Raw genomic sequence first — 22,630 nt, 5'->3', positions numbered from 1 at the left:
CAAGAGAATGTTTCAAATGTGAAATGTCCAAGGTCAACTAGAAATGATAATGGCTTCCATACAACAGAAATAGGACTACTTATGCATGTTAGATCAGTAAGGATGGAAACACGTGGAGGAAAGGGATGCATTTATCGAATAGAGGATGGCTGGTCTGGTCCTTATCAACTCCATGGGTTCTAAGTTCTAACACGGTTCTTTACATGATGTTTTTCTTCTAAGTGCCAAAATGAAGTTTAATGTATTTTTTTGGGTGCTTATTATTGAAAGTTTTAATGCATGAAATACGCTGAAGCGGAGACAATTTAATATTGCTGGTAAATATTATTCTTGCCTCCTGTGTACTACTAATGCTGAAGAGTGAAGACACTAGTGTGAACACATAGTTTTGATTGGCCCTTTAGCATTGCTTGTTGGACACGCCTTCAAATCTAGTGGACTCTGGAAGCCACGCGGATTGCTTCGTTGCAAAGCTAATCAAAGTGGGCGTTTGGTGGTAACTTTTTTTAAAATCTTAATTATCATAGCTTGGAATTTGGAGGGATCGCTATAATTGCACTCTTGAGGTCACTTGTTGCATCTTGTAGAGTTCATCGCTAGCAAAAAGAACTTGTCAACACATCATGGAAATAGCTCCAAATCTCAAACTTACATGCTGAAGGAGGTCAGGTCAGTGGCATGACGTAGAGTAAGAGGGCACGGGAAGCAGAGGCGTGTAGAGAAACTCCTGTGGGAATGGAGGAGGGTCTGAAGAACGGAGAACATTTTTTTTAAAGACCCGGTTTTGCCGGCTTCATAGATTTAGGAGAAAGCAAAGGGGAATACAGTGAGGATCAAGTGATCATGGCACAGAAGATGTGCAAAAAGGAGAGAAAACTGTAAAAGAAATAGAAAGCTCACTAAGATGTCATGGCATGCGCAAAAGGACGGGTCGACTCGGGCAACCCAAGTCGGAACACCCAAGTAATAACACAACGGGGCAACCAACCTACAAACTTACCTCCCAAAGGTTGGTTTGGCTTATGTTTTAGTTTCCATTTGGTCATTCACGTTTGATCATTTATATTGTGTCCGTGTGTATTATTATTCATTCTAATGGCCTTTGAGGATGATTTATATAGAACAAACATGTGTTAACGTGCTGCCCATAGTGTTGCTTAACTTCCTGGCTTCAGTTTCAAATTGGGAAACAGGTCATCTAATGGATATAGAATATGGAGCAAATAAAAGGCTTGCACACTTTTGCTTCTTATTTGGTTCTTGTTGGCTGAATGCAACTAAAATTTACATGAAAATGTGACAAAACTAAACCATAACTCATCTATGTGATCATTCCAACTGACAATAAATCAAAACAGGAAATTAATTTGGCCAAACCCTAAACTATTTCTCTCTTTTTATAAAGTCATAAATCCAAAGTTTGTATAAAACAATAAAACATTTCATATAATTTTTTTATTTAAGATTCTTTTTAACATGGTCAAATATTATAATATAACTTCTCTCACATAAAAATAGATATCTATAATTTTTTGAGAACTTCAATTTATAACTTTTTAAAATCCGTGAAAACCATGATAATATTATCACAGTGAACGGACCAGCAGCCTAGTGGTTGCATTGACCTCAGTAGCACCCCAGGTCCTGGGTTCGACTCCCAGTGGGAGCAGATTAAACAGGCATGGGCAAACAATTCCGAAATAAATGACCATAGAGGCTCATGTCTTCATGTCATCTATTCTCGACAGCTCACTGTCCCTTAAAAAAGAATCTCCATCAATCACCGTTTAGATCAGGAGTATAACCATGCCCTACCTCCTGTCGTCATCCTACCTAACACGCTCCTCAGCCAACGTCCGCCGCCGCCGCTCGCGATGTCTCATTGGAACCGCCTCCATGTACTCTCATGCGTTGCAGCTCCTTCTCCCTCCCGTTACAGGTCGCTTGCTCTCATGCTAGCATCTAGCTTCTATGGTATTCAAGTTGTTGCCGTCCCCAATGTGAAGCTCAAACAATCATCAGTCCAAGTGTAACAAACATGCTCACATGTTGCCTCACAAATAGAGAAGTTCATTATGATGTGTGTAACTATGCTTTAGTTTGTTTAAACTTTTCAGGTTTGTTGATACCAAACATTAGAGAGCATGGCGTCTGATGTCTATCATCGATGGATAATCTACATAAGATACTGCAGGGAAGTAGTTTATATCCAGGCTGACCTCTCCATAGCAGGGAGATTTAAGTGATCGTTCTGTGAACATTCAGTATATTATTGCACACTCTCTACACAAGCAAGATGCATGTTTTGTTCTCTTGATGTTTATAGTTATGGCCATAAATATGTTGTTGTCTTACTGCTCCATCTAAATCACGTGGCTCGATCAAATTGGTGAATTTCAGACTCCATGCTTTGTTTGTTACGGCACAATTTGTACTTACTTTAATACTTCTGGAGTACATATTATTTGTATTTGTTACGTAAGGTTATTCCCTTCTATAAGGCTGAATTTCTCATCCAGGGTTCCTTTCTTGCAGCTTTTAATGCTATCTTAGTGCAGGGGCTGAAGTTGATTGAGAGACCTCGCCTATCTCATGTTTGTGCTCCTCCGTAATAGGTTTGCCTTCTCTGGGAAATTTAATTGTCTGGTGCTGACAGAGAGTGGTAAGATTTAATTACGTGCATATTAAATTTCCAAATTCCAGTTGTAGAAAGTTATCAGATCATTGATTTTTATTTGTATAAAATATATTCTCAACTACTCGACCAGCTGCTGAGATTTCTACTTTTGCTAATCGCCTTGGAGAAGTAGTGAAGGAAGGATGATGTCTATACATGTACGTCAATTACAGGGCAGAGTGTTTTCTTCTGTTCCATGAGCCCCAAGTGTGCTTTATTTCGGATGTGCTAATGGCATAACACAGTGGATATAAATCCTCTTCGTCTCCCTCCAAAAAATATGTCAGCTATCACACAATTTCACACCAAAATTATGGAATCTCTTCCGCGTCACAACTTCTTGGTTTTTTTTCCAACTCCACTCTTTTTTATGTGTTCTGTGTGCACGTGACTGGAATCAAGAAACAAAAAATTTACTCAAACAAATTAATCAACCATTCTTGCAGTGGTGGGGCAATTAAAGATCATTAGTCTCCAGTCACAATCCAGCATCAACTCAAGTTATGCTATTTTCTATTATCGCTAAATTAATGTGGCTTCTCTAATTGGCGATTGTTTGTAGGCAAGCCTTCTTAATTATGGTAATTGTTGTTCCCAGAGACCCGAGGTAAAATCAATCACTTTAGTAATATACAGTTTTAGTTTTCAATTATCTTATTTTAAATATAATTTGTTGTGTTGTTGCATGATCTTTCATCATAGCTACCTCCACCCTGTAGATTAAGATGCTCAGAAATCTAAGATAGCATTCTCGCTCAACGCTCCATGGCCTTGAGATGCTCCAAAGTGGAAGGCTTTTTTTCTGCTTCTAGACATGCTTAAGTTATGAATGTTTGATGGTAAAGTGGAACATATAGAAAAGAAAAGCTACAATGTGTTGTACTAAACCATTTATATTTCGTAACAGTCTGATTTTAGATAAACTATGATAGAATAAATAGCATTCAAAGTACTCATCAGTGCATGATCATGAGTTCATATATGAACAGGCAACACAGTTACAATTATAATTTTAGTTGATAAATATGTCCAGTTCCAAGCTATTGGGCTGATGAGATATAATTGACGCACACTTAGCTAATATTTTTTCTGCAAATGTTTTCTGAATTATGTCTTAAATCACTCTGTCGTTATATCTTGAGAGCTGTTTTACGACATGCCATACCTTGGTTCAAGATATGCACTGCATTTTGCTAAGTGTTGCACAGTGACATATTGTTCAAATAGTTATGTGGGGGAGTTATCAAAAGTAATTGTCTATTGAATCCATCTGCACACTTGATGCCTAGATTAATATCTTAGTTTGTCCAACATATTTCTTCTTTGCATGAACGAAAGAGCGATATAACGACTCGATATAAATTAATTTCAAACATGGACATGGAAGTATATAGTTTAAATATTTTTGTATTAAAATACGACTGTAAGTATTACATGTATCCATCTTTTGCTATTAAGTACGAGTATACAACTAATGATTCATTCAAACGCTTATTAGTTTTGCCTTAGACAGATACTGTTTCTTCAATGATGAATGCACGCAGAATTTACTACAATAAGAGACGGAGATTAGTTGATTGGACTAATATACCTCTACTGAACCTACTTCACGAACAGAACGACGGTGTTGCACATCCCCTTACGTATAGTTCAAGGACTGGTGCTCTGTTTCAGAATTTAAAACTAGAACATACATACAATATTGGAATCATTATTTTTTTCCATGAAATCAACCAGTTAAGCTTTTTTATTTGATTGGTCTTTTATTATATATATTCTTTGATACGTCACCTCTTACAATTCTACTCTTAGTCTCATTGTTTATAGCTGAACGGTTGATTGAAAATAAATTTTAATTTTTGAGACAAACATGATTCATTATTTTCTATTCCCATAAATCATGTTTTTCTCGATCAAAATTTAAATTTAATCTGAATCGTATGGACTGGATGATTGATGTTACAAAATCAGGATGACAGGTTCATTACATTAATAACCAAGTTTAAATGTTCAATCTCAAGTACGTTCATGGTTAGTGAAGGAACAAAAACAATACTAAATAGTCGACATAATTAAATGATCAATCCATGATACACAAGAAATAGTGTGTCTAATGGCAGTTTAGTAAAAACACATCAATATATCCTTATGTAAAATGATTCCTAGAAACCACACAAAGAAATTCTTCTAAAATATGAAAGATGTTATAATTTATGTTTATGTGGCAAATTTATACTATGTACTCCCTTTGTTCCTAAATATATGACTTATATGTAGGACAGGACGGAGTACATGTTTTCACACACTAGCCCATGCTGGTGCACGGGTTTACGACTAGTTATATTAATAGCGTTAGAGTTTGGTTTCGAAATACATGCCATTATGCATCTGCATTTGTACATTAAGACAATGCAAACCATCCATATAAATTATTATGATATGGTGATTCTCATTTTTAATTGGATGCTTACAAAATAATATTTAGTTGTACACTAACTCCCTAATCAAAGAAGGATAAGCGTTCAATTTCCCAACATACTATTTTCATGTTTAGATGGTCTCTTCATCTTGCTCTTGATCATGTCTTTCTAGGAATGGTTACCGACATCCACCTTTGTCCTTGTGCTCTTGCTACACAATCATTCACACAATCCCAAATAAGTAATTCGAACTCTAATTTATCTTTCTCTTGTTGTAACTCATAATAAATTCATGAAAAAATTGGTTTGCATTGCACACACACACACACACACACACACACACACACACACACACACACACACACACACACTGTGCTAGTGAGTTCTTATTGGATCATTTTTACAATCAAAATCATTGCAATAAAAGATTAATAAGATTCACGTCTTCAAAGAAAATTATTATTGGCTCAATAATGAGATTTTTTCCGCGAGAATAATTCTTTAAAAACCCGCCAAGTAAGAATTCGCAGAAGCATTGTAAAAAATATATATTTGGTACTGCAACATTTACTCACTGATCCAGCACCACCCTTGGTAATCATATCTGAGGTATCATAACTAGATTAGATTACTATAAACATATGTCTATGGCCGAGTAGCTGAACAATATTTTACTGATATAAACATATGTAATGACCTTTTTTACACCATATTAGTTCTTACATTCTGGACACATGCTCTTGCTATATAAAATCATGTTGTCATATTTTCACTATAATTTAATACATAATTTTAGGACATGTACAATGATTGATCAGATGTTTTTACCTTCTTTATTTCACACTACTTAGATAGGACAAAAAGGTTCTGCAATACATTGCCTCTTAGTATCATCTGAATTCAATAACCTCTTATATGTGTAAAATAATATGTGTTGCCCAAATGTATTGAAACAAGGTGGCATGAAAATATGGCATCTCATACCTTTCTTTTGAAATTTCCATCTATTGGCCAACAAAAGCAAACATATTATTTATCTCTCTCTTACATGTCAGAATCATTCTAAGATTCGTTGCTAAGTAGAAGCATTGTACATTTCCTTGATGTGAATGGTTTTACATCACTACATTGCCTGCCAGATGCCCTAATGCCTCAGTTAAGAAACAATTAAAATAAAGTGACTGGGAAGAATATCACATATTAATATATATATATATATAATATATATATATATATATATATATATATATATATATATATATATATAGAGTGGGATAACACCCTTAAAAGTCTTATTATGATAACACCGGAGCTTATTCTCATAACACTCCCGAGCCGACCCGTAGCTACAAATTGACCCCAAAAGCAACGGTGCCGAACTGCTCACGTAAAATAAAAACCCTGCCTTATCCTCTCGTGCCCACTCCCTCTCTGTCTCTCCACAACCCCGCGTCCCATCTCGCAACCTCCGATGCGGCGCCGCGCAGCTACCCTCCCCGCGCCGCTGAACCGCCACCTACCCTGCTCCCCCGCGCCGCCAACCTCCCCTGCGGCCACCACCGCACTCCTACCCCGCGCCGCGCCGCGCCATCTACACCCGCGCCGCCGCGCCACCACCCTCCCTGGTGGGATCCGCACTGCTCCTCGCTGATCTCTGTGGACAACGATGGAGGGCGGCGGCTCCTGGACAGCAGCGATCGGCGGCGGCCTCCACCAGCCACCACGGTGGAGGGCCACACCGACCTTCTCCTCGCCTCGATTTGTAGGGCGCGGCGCCCTTCCCCTCCCCTCGAAGTTTTGGGGCGCCAACGACCCAGCACGGGACCCGCCGCCACCCCGCCCGACATCGCATTCCTCACCTCGGCTAGCCGGAGGGCCTCTGCTCCTCTATCTAGCGCCGACCATGGAGTTGACGGGGCCAGTGCGCTTATGGAGTTCAAGCAGTTCGCCCCCGCGCCGCGTGTGATTCGGCGATGCCCTCACCACACCGTGACATCCACCTCCCTTTCTCTTCGGCCGCCATGGCGACCTGCAGTGGGCCTCGACGGCGACCTTGGTGGGGAGGGCGGCAGCGTTCCCGGGCTCGTGCAACTACTGCCCCCAATCCCCTCCAGCTCCCCTCGTCCTCGCCCCCGAGCAGCAGCGCGGTGGTTGCAGCTAGACCCCTCCGCGTGCAGTTCTCTTGCCATGAAGTCGCGGTAGCGGCAGGGCATCGACCACCAGGACTGCATCCTACCACCAGGGCGTCTTTCCCAATCCCTCCTCATTCCAACAACGGCAGCGAGGTGCTCTACCACGAGTCCGGGGCAAGGACAGGCTCTGCCGCGCCGGGAACGAGGGATTCCGCACCGGGAGCAATTCGCCAGGGACGGGAGAACCACTCCAGGTGATGCCGTTTGCGAGATCCTGGATGTGGCATTGCAGTGCATCTGGATCTCTCTAGCAGTGCGCTGCGTGTCCTTGTGCGGTTCATCCACGGGCGCCAGGGATCAGCGCCCACCTCCAATCTTTCCCCTCACACCCCAGCCCACATGCAGTTCAGTCGATGTGTTCGTGCTGTGCGGAGTGCATCTGCGTGCAGTCGGCCGGCTGGCGGTGTGGAGCGCATGTGTGTAGTACCCATGGTGATGTTCACCGCTGCGTGGTGCTTCAGTGCAGTTTGCAGTTTTCAGAGGAGTTCACTTTTATTATTTTTGGAGGAATTGTTTTTCCAAATTTGTATGGACATGGTTTATACTTTGGTAAAAATCGATGCAGTTTATTAAGAAAACCTTAGCGGTGCACTTTGCAAAACAAGAAGGCGGTGAAGTTCAAGGGTACTCTGATGCATTACGCACCCGCGGTTATGTTGACTATATACTTTGCAACTATATTTTGCAGGAAGAGACAAGCACGCAAAAAAATTGATGCACCTGCTAACGCTGACCATGTAGTCCAATAACATTGCTCATGTAGTCTAGTTGAATTTACAAAAAAAAGGCTAAAAAAATGATAAAACAAGTATGTCGTTCACTTCTATATATGTTGTGTTCACTTGCCCTCGTCACTGCGGTCCACTCTCGCTTATGAAAAACCTTAGAAAAATGGACAAAAAGAAAATATGCTTATAAAAACCCTTAGAAAAAGGGATAAAAAGAAAAATATGCAGTGCGTTTGCCCGTCCGACGAAGTGCGGGTTTTAGTCTAAAGAAGTGCACTCCACCTCGTTTGGTAAAATTTACGTCCCACAAAAAAGAAATCATGCAGTGCACTTTGTCTGTCCAATGAAGTGTGTTTTTTAGTCTAAATAAGTGTGTTTTTCTGTCTGATGCAGGACGGCTCGTTTACGGTAGTCTCGAGGTTCACTTTTCATATTATTGTGGTTCACCAACACTCGACATGAAATGCACTCCACCTTGTTTAGGAAAATTTGCGTCCCACAAAAAGGAAATCATGCAGTGCACTTGTTTGTCCAATGAAGTGCGGTTGTTCGTCCGATGCAGTGCGGTTTTCAGTCGGATGAAGTACCCACGTCGATTTGGGTGTCGCGAAAAACAAAGTGTCCGCATTTCGGTAAATTTAAAACTGTTCTTAAACCGTAAGGAATTGGATAGAGTGTTCTACATGAAAAAGTTGCGTATCGTTGATATCTTTCCAACGGCATATCATTTGAATCATTTCGACAACCGGTTTGTAAAAATTTCGCGAAAAACGGCCGCTGCCACTTCATCGTCCGCCGCACGATTTTCTTAATTAACTTAAAACTGTAAGGAATCTGAAAACCATTTCTACATATGAAAGTTGCGCCTTGTCCATAGCTTTCCAACGACGTATTACACGCCTCGTTTCGATAAACAGTTCAAAAACTAGAGCAAAAACAGTAGCAAAAATAAAAAAAACAGAATTCCGCGATTTAGTAAATTCGAAACTGCTCTTGAACCGTAACGAATTGGAGAAAATAATAAATATGAAAAAGATGCGCCTCGACGATATCTTTCCAACGGCGTATCATTTGCCTTATTCCGATGAGCGGTTTAGGAAAAATCACGAAAATACGCTCGATACCACTCGTCATCCGTAACACTATTTTTGAAACTGCTCTTAAACCAAGAGGAATGTCGAAAAGTGTTCAACATGACGAAGTTGCGCCTAATCAATAGCTTTTCAACGTTATATTATAAGCCTCATTCCGATAAACGGTTAAAAAATTAGAGCGAAAACAGTACTGGAAAAACAGTGCGTGCAGTTTTTTCGACACGAAGTTCACTCGTGTGAGTACTGCAGCACACTTGGTTCAAAGAATGACGTGCACTTGCATTGAGCATGCAGTGCGGAAGTGTTATCATAATAGACGACCCACCATATATATATATATATATATATATATATATATATATATATATATATATATATATACAGCCGGTCTATTCTGATAATATTATCAGAATAGTTATGCTGATAACAATTCACAAAGTGTTGCTTCATTAGTAACTCCCTGACCTTCAATTTCATAGCCCGGGATGATATGTAGTCATGTAATTATCTCTAATACAATGTCCTAAATGTTGATGTTACATGCAAACTTCATAAAGATAGATATTTTGTGAGTGCATAGCGTGCTGAAATAAATTTGGATGGACTAACTGGAGTTCTTCAATGGAGTTGTTTTACTACAAATTTTCAGTATAGAACTGTACAACGAAGACAGTACATAACATTATGTAGTTCTAATTTCAATATTCCTGGAACATGTACAGTTCACATCATGGTTCGAGTCGATTAATGGCATTTGTACAAGTTTAGTTGTAGCATGTCGATACTCAGATGGTGGCAGCGTGCTGGGTCGATCCATCGGCATGAACGACCAAGACAGGGCACATTCACATAGACGTTAGATTGATATTTTGAGCAGATTATGCAGTAGCAGTTCTGTTGATGCTTCACATAGTTGCATCTAACAGGTTTTGACCCTCTCGCCGAAGCTGCAGCTAGCCTTCATGTTGCATTGGTGTGAATGTATGCCTCCTTTCAATGCATTGTGTGCCAAATTGCAGTAGTGATTTGCTTTTGGGTGGAAACTAGTATATGTTCACTGATTCATCTTTGAACTCAGGCAAACAGAAATGTCAAATCTTTTCAAGACTCTAGGAAATAGTTTCAGAGTAACAATAGTCATAATGAATATATGCCAATTTGATGATTTGATTAAGTAGTAGTGCTAATCGAGATATTCACTAGTGTGTTTCCAGAATCATGTATGCTACATCTACTTCCTTTTGTCTACTGTTTTACAAAATAGTATATACACTATAATGGAGCCTATGCACTGTAATTGAGCCTAAAAAATAGTACCATGGTTAGAAGCACGCAAGACTTAATATATTGCCTTTCATGAAAAATAGATCACAGATAAGTACATGATTCATCAGGTTCTGGATAAGGTTACCTTAAATACCATGTATTATCCCACAGAATAGATAAGTAAATACCATGCAGTTTTCTCCACACCGATTATTACCTACTAAAGGTCATCCTCCGTACATCTGTTAGGCTGAGCTCAAGTAGGACTAAAATTTTTAGTTCCTTGTGCTTCATAAGGGCTAACAATTGTTGTTCCTAAAATCTCAGGCTATTGGTTTCATTTGTTCGCAGAAATAAAACACTACAATTCACTTTGCTCTTATGCAAAAAGAACTATTAATTTGGAAAAATATTGAATTGGTTTGTTTTAACAACAGATCTTGAGGATGGGAAAATTGTAATAAGTTTCAAAAGAATATTAGCATAAGTACCACATAGAGAGTGACACCATGATGATAACCAACATAGCATGGACCTTACATGATTTCCTTATTGAATCAGTAGTCTACTTCATGTAGTAAATTCACGGACTGATTGTAAATATTCCAATAACTCTTTGTTGTATTCTTTCAAAAATACGATTTTGAGATTAATCTCATACCTCTTTTCTCATATGATGTGTTTCATTGGCACTATCACAAATATCAGGTGGATGCACATCAATAATTCTTTAGACCAAACCTCTTAAGTTTTTTTTCTTTTCAAAATACACTAATTCTACATACATTCATATCTCCTCCTAATTAAACAGCCGGAATATTTGACTTTTGTAGTTTAATACAAACTTACTGTCCAGCTATGAAATCTGAGTCTTCAAACATATTGTATGAGCCAAACTTTCATATATTATTCAAAATTAAGCGATAACTACTCTTACATGTTGTCCTTCCCTTTGTGATTACATCCTTCTTAATTTAATTAGGTTCATGCGTATGAGCCAAACTTTGAAACTTTCGGTATATACAAATATAATATAAGGTTATTTCATACGACACAATTACAATGATTGTGTGATAGTGTGCATGTCTACGATTATGTTGTAGTAATCCTTCTCTTGGACCAAACATTAATAACATCCTTTTTTGTCTTATCATGTCATTTGTATAGAGATTGTTGATACAGGTCAATATATAAATATTTTCCTCAATCTATTTCAGTATATACAAATGTGGAAATAACTAGCCCGTGTTGATACACGGGTTGACGACTAGTAGACCTAATCGTAACAAGGAATCATATGCATATGAGCAATGCATTAGTGGCAAACATCATGCAAAGTTGACAAGTTTTATAACAGTCAGTTTCACACGATTGTCGAGGACTCCTCCCCCTCATGTCTGATGAGTCGTCCTATCTTTCGGGAGAGGATACTTTGCGGACCGCCTCTCTCATGGATGTCCGGTGTTCAAATCATCTTTTCATATGCCTCAAAATCAAAGTTATCGGGGTTATATTTAACGAACCACCCCCACCCCCGGCCCCCTCATGTCGAAGTTATCAGGGTTATGTTTTAGCGACCCCCTCTCTCATGTTTTCATATGCCTCAAAATCAAAGCTATCGGGGTTATGTTTTAACGAACCACCCCCTGACCCCTCATCTTGAAGTTATCGGGGTTATGTTTTAACGACCCCCTCTGTCATGTTTTCATATGCCTCAAAATCAAAGTTATCGGGGTTATGTTTTGATGACCCCCTCTCTCATGTTTTCATATGCCTCAAAATCAAAGTTATCGGGGTTATGTTTTAACGACAAGATGAATACAAGCTTTATACACAAGATGAATACAATATTTATACACAAGATGAATACACAATTCAATACAACTATTAATACTGCCAATTTCAGACTTAGAGAAAAATAGCATGGCTCTTCAAACTAGGTCACACATAAAGCATTGACACTTCAAACTAGCTATCACATAAAGCAGAAAAGAAGTATATTTTTCTCCAAAATACAACACATGACAGAGTTTCCTCTATTTCAAAAATAGTTCTCTGTTTTCAAAAATCATTCCCTCCATATAGAAACTCTTGTAAAATAATGTGGGTTTTAAAATTTTCTCCCAATCCTTTTAATTATCTTATAAACATCAGTAGTAATATTTTCATAATGATTTGGCCTCAAAAACATTGTTTTATTAGTATTCTCACACTCTAGAATGACCCTATTGCACTAGAACTATTTCAAATAATTCTTTTCAAATGCCACAATTTTTTTGAGAAGTCCTCTGATGCCTATAGATCATTTTTATGCAAAAACCCACTTTGGTCATTTGAAAATTTTGAGCACAACTTCCATTTTTCAATTTTGGTCCAATCTTGGCATTGAACTACAACTCTATTTTTCATTGCTCAAATAATTCTCAATTTTTTTCATCTTATAGTCCTTCCAACTAAGCCCTTAAGTCCAGAAGGGCAGCCCCAATTTCATGTTGCAAGTCCACCAAATAATTCCCTGTAGTTTCTGTCCAGAACTAAATTCTAATAAAACTTGCACTAAAAAGTTTTTCCTTTTATCAAACTACCTTGACCATCATCACTAACATCCAAGGAGACATCATCCTGCCAAGTTTCACATACAACAAAGTTCCCTAGCTAGCTCTAGCATTTCATCAAACACCTTGTGGACATTGTTGAAACCTTGCACTCTCTGAAACCTTGCAATGCTCTGAACCAACTTGACCATCATCACATACATCCAAGGAGGAAGGAGGGAGGAGAGGGGTGTGAGGGAGGAGGGAGTACCAGCTGGTCGGCCGACTGTGGAGCGACGGCGTCGGGGCAGGGCATGTGATATGTCTCCAACGTATCTATAATTTTTCATGGTTCCATGTTGTTATATTATCATTCTTTGATGCTTTAAAATCATTTCATAGCAACTTCATATCATTTTTTGGGACTAACCTTTTGACATAGTGCCCGGTGCCAGTTGTTTTTTTTGCTTCTTTTTTACTTGGCAGAAAATCAATACTAAACAGAGTCCAAACACAACGAAACTTTTTGGAGATTTTTTCTAGACCAGAAGACACACATTGGGCCAAGGAAGTACCAGAGGGGGCTCCGAGGGGAGCACAACCCACCTGGGCGCGCCTTGGTGGGTTGTGCCCACCTCGGCCGCCCCCACACCGTCTCTTTGCTCTATAAATACCCCGAAAATCCAAAAACCCTAGGGAAGTCAAACCCTAGGGAAGTCGACGAAACACAATTCCAGCCACCGCAAGTTCCAGAAACCACAGATCCAATCTAGACACCATCATAGAGGGGTTCATCATCCTCATTGGTGCCTCTTCGATGATGCGTGAGTAGTTCATTGTAGATCTTCGGGTCCATAGTTAGTTGCTAGATGGCTTCCTCTCTCTCTCTCTTTTGATTCTCAATACAATGGTCTATTGGATATCTATTTGATGTAACTCTTTTTGTGGTGTGTTTGTTGGGATCCGATGAACTTTGAGTTTATGATCAGATCTACTTTATCCATGAAATTTATTTGAGTTTTGATCTCTTGTATGCATGATTTCTTATAGCCTCGTATTTCTTCTTAGAATATTTGATTTAGTTAGGCCAACTAGATCGATTTTTCTTGCCATGGGAAGTGGTGCTTTGTGATGGGTTCGATCTTACGATGCTCAATCCCAGTGACAAAAGGGGACATGACACGTATGTATCGTTGCTATTAAGGATAACAAGATGGATCTATTCCTACATGAATAGATCTTGTCTACATCATGCCATCGTTCTTATTGCATTACTCCGTTTCTCCATGAACTTAATACACTAGATGCATGCTGGATATTGGTCGATATGTGCAGTAATAGTAGTAGATGCAAGCAGGAGTCGGTGTACTAATCTTGGACGTGATGCATATATAATGATCATTGCCTGGATATTGTCATGATTATTTGAAGTTCTACCAATTGCCCAACAGTAATTTTTGTTAGTTGCCGTATGCTATTTTTCTCGAGAGAAGCCACTATTGAAATCTACGGCCCCCGGGTCTATTCTATATCATATTTGCCTTTGAGATCTATTTTTATTCGCGTTGATTTTCAGACTTATTAATCCAAAAACCCAAAAATACCTTGCTGCAATTTTTCATTAGTTTATTTTATTTCGCGTTTCCGCGAGATCTGTTTATCTAATCCACTACAAATTTATCTATCGTTTTACCCGGGATGGATTGACAACCCCTCTTACACGTCGGGTTGCAAGTATTTGTTCTTTGTGTGCAAGTGTTGCGTGGTTCTCCTACTGGTTCAATAACCTTGGTCTCATCACCTAGGGAAATACCTGTCGTAGTTGTGCTGCATTATCCCTTTCTCTTTGGGGAAATACCGACGTAGTTCAAGCCGCATCAAAAGGAATTTTTGGCGTCCTTGTAGGGGAGACATCATCAACACCTATCAGGTTCCTAATCACAAATCTCAGCTCCTTGCAATTTACATTATTTGCCATTTGCCTCTCATTTTCCTCTTCCCCACTTCACAAAAATTTGTCGTTTTATTCGCCCTTTTTTCCATTCGCCATTTTCTCATCAAATCTGTTTTCGTGTGCAATTTTGTTTGTCACTTTTTGTCGTTATGGATAGTTACTCCTCTATTGCGTGCACCCCCGAGAACGAGGTTCTTAATTTTAAACAAAGGGGAGGAGAGAATTTAAAATATGCTTGGTATAGGATTTGTAATGCTCATAATAGTTCTATTCGTAAGCAATCTACCACTGTTCTTTTTCGATGTTTTAATGTGGGCATAACCACTTGGTATAGATTCGTCCTTGATATGATTACCGGTGGGAATTTCTTAATGTGTCCTTGCATATATTCTTTTAATGCCTTGGGGAATCTAGTGGGTTCACCACCTCTTATGATTAATGGAACAACATTAACTCTCGAGCATGTTATGGAAAGGCTAGATGCTATTAAAAAGAAAATGATCACTGAAGAAAATATTGAAAAAATAGATAAAAGGATGCACAATCTTGCTAATAGAATCAGGTCAAAAGCAGGAGACGCTCATAAAGTACTAAAAGAAAAGAACTCGCATTCAACGAGAGAATAGAGGAGAGCCCTGCTATCATTGGTAAGTTGGAAGAGATTTTTAGTAATTCAAGCACGGCTTCTTTCTTCCGCTAAAACTATTAAAAAAATTTGGTAAAAGTTGGCAAGGTTACTCAAGTCACTAAAAACAATGGTGCAACTTCCAATAGTCACAAATAAGATCTTATGATGATTAGTATTCACCCAGATTTTGTTGAAGTGACAAAATACCCTGCGTGTAAGAATGAATTCTTCAAACTTGTTCCTAGGAGTATTGTTATTGATAATTTGTATGCTAAATCTTTGAAGAATTCTAAGTATTTGATTGAGGAGTTCGAAACTAAAGATGACAGCACTTAGATCTATGTATTATGCCTAGCTAGGGGCATAAAACAATAGCGCTTGTTGGGAGGCAACCCAATGAATAAAATTTATTTTTATCTTTTTCCTTCTGTTCTTGAGTGTTTACACAATTATGATACTGCTATGATTTTATTTTTTATGTTTTAATTATTTTTTGAGCCAAGTAAAGCCTCTGGGATTATGTTTGGTGATAGTTCATTTGATCTTGTTGGAAAACAGAAACTTTTGCATCTAGTAAAATAATTTTCCAAAATCATATAATTGACGAAAGCTTCTGAATTTTTTACACAAGATTTATATAAAAATTGCCTACATCGTCCTAATTTTTCAGAATTTTTGGAGTTACAGAAGTAAACAAAGTTTTCAGATTGCTACAGACTATTCTGTTTTTGACAGATTATGTTTTCTTTGCGTAGTGTGCTTATTTTGATGAATCTATGGTTTATATTGGAGGGTATAAGCTATCGTAAAGTTGGAATACATTAGATATAATGCAAAAATAAAATATGAATGGGTTTTCAATAGTACTTAGAGTAGTGATTTGCTTTGTTACACTACTGGATCTCATGAAGGTTTTGTTGAGTTTTGTGTGATTGAAGTTTTCATGTTTTGGGTGAGATCATGATGGATGAAGGAATAAGGAGTAAGAAGAGTCTAAGCTTGGGGACACCCATAGTGTTGGGGAACGTAGTAATTTCAAAAAAAAATCTACGCACACGCAAGATCATGGTGATGCACAGCAACGAGAGGGGAGAGTGTTGTCTACGTACCCTCGTAGACCGGAAGCGGAAGCGTTATAACAACGCGGTTGATGTAGTCGTACGTCTTCACGGCCCGACCGATCAAGCACCGAAACTACGACACCTCTGAGTTTTTGCACACATTCAGCTCAATGACTATCCCCGGACTCCGATCCAACAAAGTGTCGGGGATGAGTTCCGTCAGCACGACGGCGTGGTGATGATCTTGATGTTCTACCGTCGCAGGGCTTCGCCTAAGCACCACTACAATATTATCGAGGATTATGGTGGAGGGGGGCACCGCACACGGCTAAGAGATCAATGATCAATTGTTGTGTCTCTGGGGTGCCCTCTTGCCCCCGTATATAAAGGAGTGGAGGAGGGGGCTGGCCAAGGAGGGTGGCGCGCCCAAGGGGGGGAGTCCAACTCCCACCGGGCGGGAGTAGGACTCCCCTTTTTCCTATTAGGAGTAGGAGAGGGAAGGAAGAGGAAGGAGGAAGGAAGGAAAGGGGGGCCTGACCCCCCTCCCAATTTGGATTGGACTTGGGGGGGGGCCTCCCTTGCTCCTTTCCCCTCCTTTCCACTAAGGCCCAATAAGGCCCATATACCTCCCGGGGGGTTCCGATAACCTCCCGGTGATCCGGTATTGTCCCAATCTTACCCGGAACCTTTCCGGTGTCCAAATATAGTCGTCCAATATATCGATCTTTATGTCTTGACCATTTCGAGACTCCTCGTCAAGTCCGTTATCACATCCGGGACTCCGAACAACCTTCGGTACATCAAAAAATATAAACTCATAATGAAACTGCCATCGTAACATTAAGCGTGCGGACCCTATGGGTTCGAGAACAATGTAGACATGACCGAGACACATCTCCGGTCAATAACCAATAGCGGAACCTGGATGCTCATATTGGCTCCTACATATTCTACGAAGATCTTTATCGGTCAGACCGCATAACAACATACGTTGTTCCCTTTGTCATCGGTATGTTACTTGCCCGAGATTCGATCATCGGTATCTCAATACCTAGTTCAATCTCGTTACCGGCAAGTCTCTTTACTCGTTCCGTAATACATCATCTTGCAACTAACTTATTAGTTGCATTGCTTGCAAGGCTTAAGTGATGTGTATTACCGAGAGGGCCCAGAGATACCTCTCCAACAATCGGAGCGACAAATTCTAATCTCGAAATACGCCAACCCAACATGTACCTTTGGAGACACCTGTAGAGCACCTTTATAATCACCCAGTTACGTTGTGACGTTTGGTAGCACACAACGTGTTCCTCCGGTAAACAGGAGTTGCATAATCTCATAGTCATAGGAACATGTATAAGTCATGAAGAAAGCAATAGCAACATACTAAACAATCGGGTGCTAAGCTAATGGAATGGATCGTGTCAATCACATCATTCTCCTAATGATGTGACCCTGTTAATCAAATGACAACTCATGTCTATGGTTAGGAAACATAACCATCTTCGATTAACGAGCTAGTCAAGTAGAGGCACACTAGTGACACTTTGTTTGTCTATGTATTCACACAAGTATTACGTTTCCGGTTAATACAATTGTAGCATGAATAATAAACATTTATCATGATATAAGGAATTAAATAATAACTTTATTATTGCCTCTAGGGCATATTTCCTTCAGTCTCCCACTTGCACTAGAGTCAATAATCTAGATTACACAGTAATGATTCTAACACCCATGGAGCCTTGGTGCTGATCATGTTTTGCTCGTGGAAGAGGCTTAGTCAATGGGTCTGCTACATTCAGATCCGTATGTATCTTGCAAATCTCTATGTCTCCCACCTAGACTAGATCCCGGATGGAATTGAAGCATATCTTGATGTGCTTGGTTCTCTTGTGAAATCTGGATTCCTTTGCCAAGGCAATTGTACCAGTATTGTCACAAAAGATTTTCATTGGACCCGATGCACTAGGTAGGACACCTAGATCGGATATGAACTCCTTCATCCAGACTCCTTCGTTTGCTGCTTCCGAAGTAGCTATGTAGTCTGCTTCACATGTACATCCCGCCACGACGCTTTGTTTAGAACTGCACCAACTGACAGCTCCACTATTTAATGTAAATACGTATCCGGTTTGCGATTTAGAATCGTCCGGATCAGTTTCAAAGCTTGCATCAACTTAACCATTTACGATGAGCTCTTTGTTACCTCCATATACGAGAAACATATCCTTAGTCCTTTTCAGGTATTTCAGGATGTTCTTGACTGCTGTCCAGTGATCCACTCCTGGATTACTTTGGTACCTCCCTGCTAGACTTATAGCAAGGCACACATCAGGTCTGGTACACAACATTGCATACATGATAGAGCCTATGGCTGAAGCATAGGGAACATCTTTCATTTTCTCTCTATCTTCTGAAGTGGTCGGGCATTGAGTCTTACTCAACTTCACACGTTGTAACACAGGCAAGAATCCTTTCTTTGCTTGATCCATTTTGAACTTCTTCAAAACTTTGTCAAGGTATGTGCTTTGTGAAAGTCCAATTAAGCGTCTTGATCTATCTCTATAGATCTTAGTGCCCAATATGTAAGCAGCTTCACCGAGGTCTTTCATTGAAAAACTCTTATTCAAGTATCCCTTTATGCTATCCAGAAATTCTATATCATTTCCGATTAGCAATATGTCATCCACATATAATGTCAGAAATGCTACAGAGCTCCCACTCACTTTCTTGTAAATACATGCTTCTCCAAAAGTCTGTACAAAACCAAATGCTTTGATCACACTGTCAAAGCGTTTATTCCAACTCCGAGATGCTTGCACCAGTCCATAAATGGATCGCTGGAGCTGGCACACTTTGTTAGCTCCTTTTGGATCGACAAAACCTTCCGGTTACATCATATACAAATCTTCTTCCAGAAATCCATTCAGGAATGCAGTTTTGACATCCATCTGCCAAATTTCATAATCATAAAATGCGGCAATTGCTAACATGATTCGGACAGACTTAAGCATCTCTACGGGTGAGAAGGTCTCATCATAGTCAATTCCTTGAACTTGTCGAAAACCTTTTGCGACAAGTCGAGCTTTGTAGATAGTAACAATACCGTCAGCGTTAGTCTTCTTCTTGAAGATCCATTTATTTTCAATTGCTTGCCGATCATTGGGCAAGTCAACCAAAGTCCACACTTTGTTCTCATACATGGATCCCATCTCAGATTTCATGGCTTCAAGCCATTTTGCGGAATCTGGGCTCACCATTGCTTCTTCATACTTCGTAGTTTCATCATGATCTAGTAGCATGACTTCCAGAACAGGATTGCCGTACCACTCTAATGCGGATCTTACTCTGGTTGATCTACGAGGTTCAGTAGTAACTTCTTCTGAAGTTTCATGATCATCATCATTAGCTTCCTCACTAATTGGTGTAGGTGTCATAGAAACCGGTTTCTGTGATGTACTACTTTCCAATAAGGGAGCAGGTACAGTTACCACATCAAGTTCTACTTTCCTCCCACTCACTTCTTTCGAGAGAAACTCCTTCTCTAGAAAGGATCCATTCTTAGCAACAAATGTCTTGCCTTCGGATCTGTGATAGAAGGTGTACCCAATAGTCTCCTTCGGGTATCCTATGAAGACACATTTCTCCGATTTGGGTTTGAGATTATCAGGTTGAAGCTTTTTCACATAAGCATCGCAGCCCCAAACTTTCAGAAACGACAACTTTAGTTTCTTGCCAAACCATAGTTCATAAGGCGTCGTCTCAACGGATTTCGATGGTGCCCTACTTAACGTGAATGCGTCCGTCTCTAAAGCATAACCCCAAAACGATAGCGGTAAATCTGTAAGAGACATCATAGATCGCACCATATCAAGTAAAGTACGATTACGACGTTCAGACACACCATTACGCTGTGGTGTTACGGATGGCGTGAGTTGTGAAACTATTCCGCATTGTTTCAAATGTAAACCAAACTCGTAACTCAAATATTCTCCTCCACGATCAGATCGTAGAAACTTTATTTTCTTGTTACGATGATTTTCAACTTCACTTTGAAATTCTTTGAACTTTTCAAATGTTTCAGACTTATGTTTCATTAATTAGATATACCCATATCTGCTTAAATCATCTATGAAGGTGAGAAAATAACGATATCCGCCACGAGCTTCAACATTCATTGGACCACATACATCTGTATGTATGATTTCCAACAAATCTGTTGCTCTCTCCATAGTACCGGAGAACGACGTTTTAGTCATCTTGCCCATGAGGCACGGTTCGCAAGTACCAAGTGATTCATAATCAAGTGGTTCCAAAAGTCTGTCAGTATGGAGTTTCTTCATGCGCTTTACACCGATATGACCTAAACGATAGTGCCACAAATAAGTTGCACTATCATTATCAACTCTGCATCTTTTGGCTTCAACATTATGAATATGTGTATCACTACTATCGAGATTCATCAAAAATAGACCACTCTTCAAGGGTGCATGACCATTAAAGATATTACTCATATAAATAGAACAACCATTATTCTCTAATTTAAATGAATAACCGTCTCGCATCAAACAAGATCCAGATATAATGTTCATGATCAACGCTGGCACCAAATAACAATTATTTAGGTCTAATACTAATCCCGATGGTAGATGTAGAGGTAGCGTGCCGACCGCGATCACATCGACTTTGGAACCATTTCCCACGCGCATCGTCACCTCGTCCTTCACCAATGTTCTCTTAATCCATAGTCCCTGTTTCGAGTTGCAAATATTAGCAACAAAACCAGTATCAATTACCCAGGTGCTACTGCGAGCTCTAGTAAGCTACACATCAATAACATGTATATCACATATACCTTTGTTCACCTTGCCATCCTTCTTATCCGCCAAATACTTGGGGTAGTTCCGCTTCTAGTGACCAGTCTGCTTGTAGTAGAAGCACTCAGTTTCATGCTTAGGTCTAGACTTGGGTTTCTTCTCCTGAGCAGCAACTTGCTTGCTGTTCTTCTTGAAGTTCCCCTTCTTCTTCCCCTTGCCCTTTTTCTTGAAACTAGTGGTCTTGTTGACTATCAACACTTGATGCTCCTTCTTGATTTCTACCTCCGCAGATTTTAGCATTGTGAAGAGCTCGAGAATTGTCTTATCCATCCCTTGCATATTATAATTCATCACGAAGCTCTTGTAGCTAGGTGGAAGTGATTGGAGAATTCTGTCAATGACGAAATCATCCAGAAGATTAACTCCTAGTTGAATCAAGTGATTATTATACCCAGACATTCTGAGTATATGCTCACTGACAGAACTGTTCTCCTCCATCTTGCAGCTATAGAACTTATTGGACACTTCATATCTCTCAATCCGGGCATTTTCTTGAAATATTAGCTTCAACTCCTGGAACATCTCATATGCTCCATGACGTTCAAAACGTCGTTGAAGATTGGTTCTAAGCCATAAAGCATGGCACATTGAACTATCGAGTAGTCATGAGCTTTGCTCTGCCAGACGTTCTTAACGTCGCCAGTTGCATCAGCAGCAGGCCTGGCACCCAGCGGTGCTTCCAGGACGTAATTCTTCTGTCTAGCAATGAGGATAATCCTCAAGTTACATACCCAGTCCGTATAATTGCTACCATCATCTTTCAACTTTGCTTTCTCAAGGAATGCATTAAAATTCAACGGAACAACAACACGGGCCATCTATCTACAATCAAACATAAACAAGCAAGATACTATCAGGTACTAAGTTCATGATAAATTTAAGTTCAATTAATCATATTACTTAAGAACTCCCACTTAGAAAGACATCCCTCTAATCTTCTAAGTGATCACGTGATCCAAATCAACTAAACCATAACCGATCATCACGTGAAATGGAGTAGTTTTCAATGGTGAACATCACTATGTTGATCATATCTACTATATGATTCACGCTCGACCTTCCGGTCTCAGTGTTCCGAGGCCATATCTGCATATGCTAGGCTCGTCAAGTTTAACCTGAGTATTCTGCGTGTGCAAAACTGGCTTGCACCCATTGTAGATGGACGTAGAGCTTATCACACCCGATCATCACGTGGT

Source organism: Triticum aestivum, chromosome 6A (assembly GCF_018294505.1).
Source record: "Triticum aestivum cultivar Chinese Spring chromosome 6A, IWGSC CS RefSeq v2.1, whole genome shotgun sequence".
In the NCBI taxonomy this organism is placed as follows: domain Eukaryota; kingdom Viridiplantae; phylum Streptophyta; class Magnoliopsida; order Poales; family Poaceae; genus Triticum; species Triticum aestivum.
The sequence above is the reverse complement of the archived record's forward strand: the minus strand, read 5'-3'. Positions refer to the sequence as shown.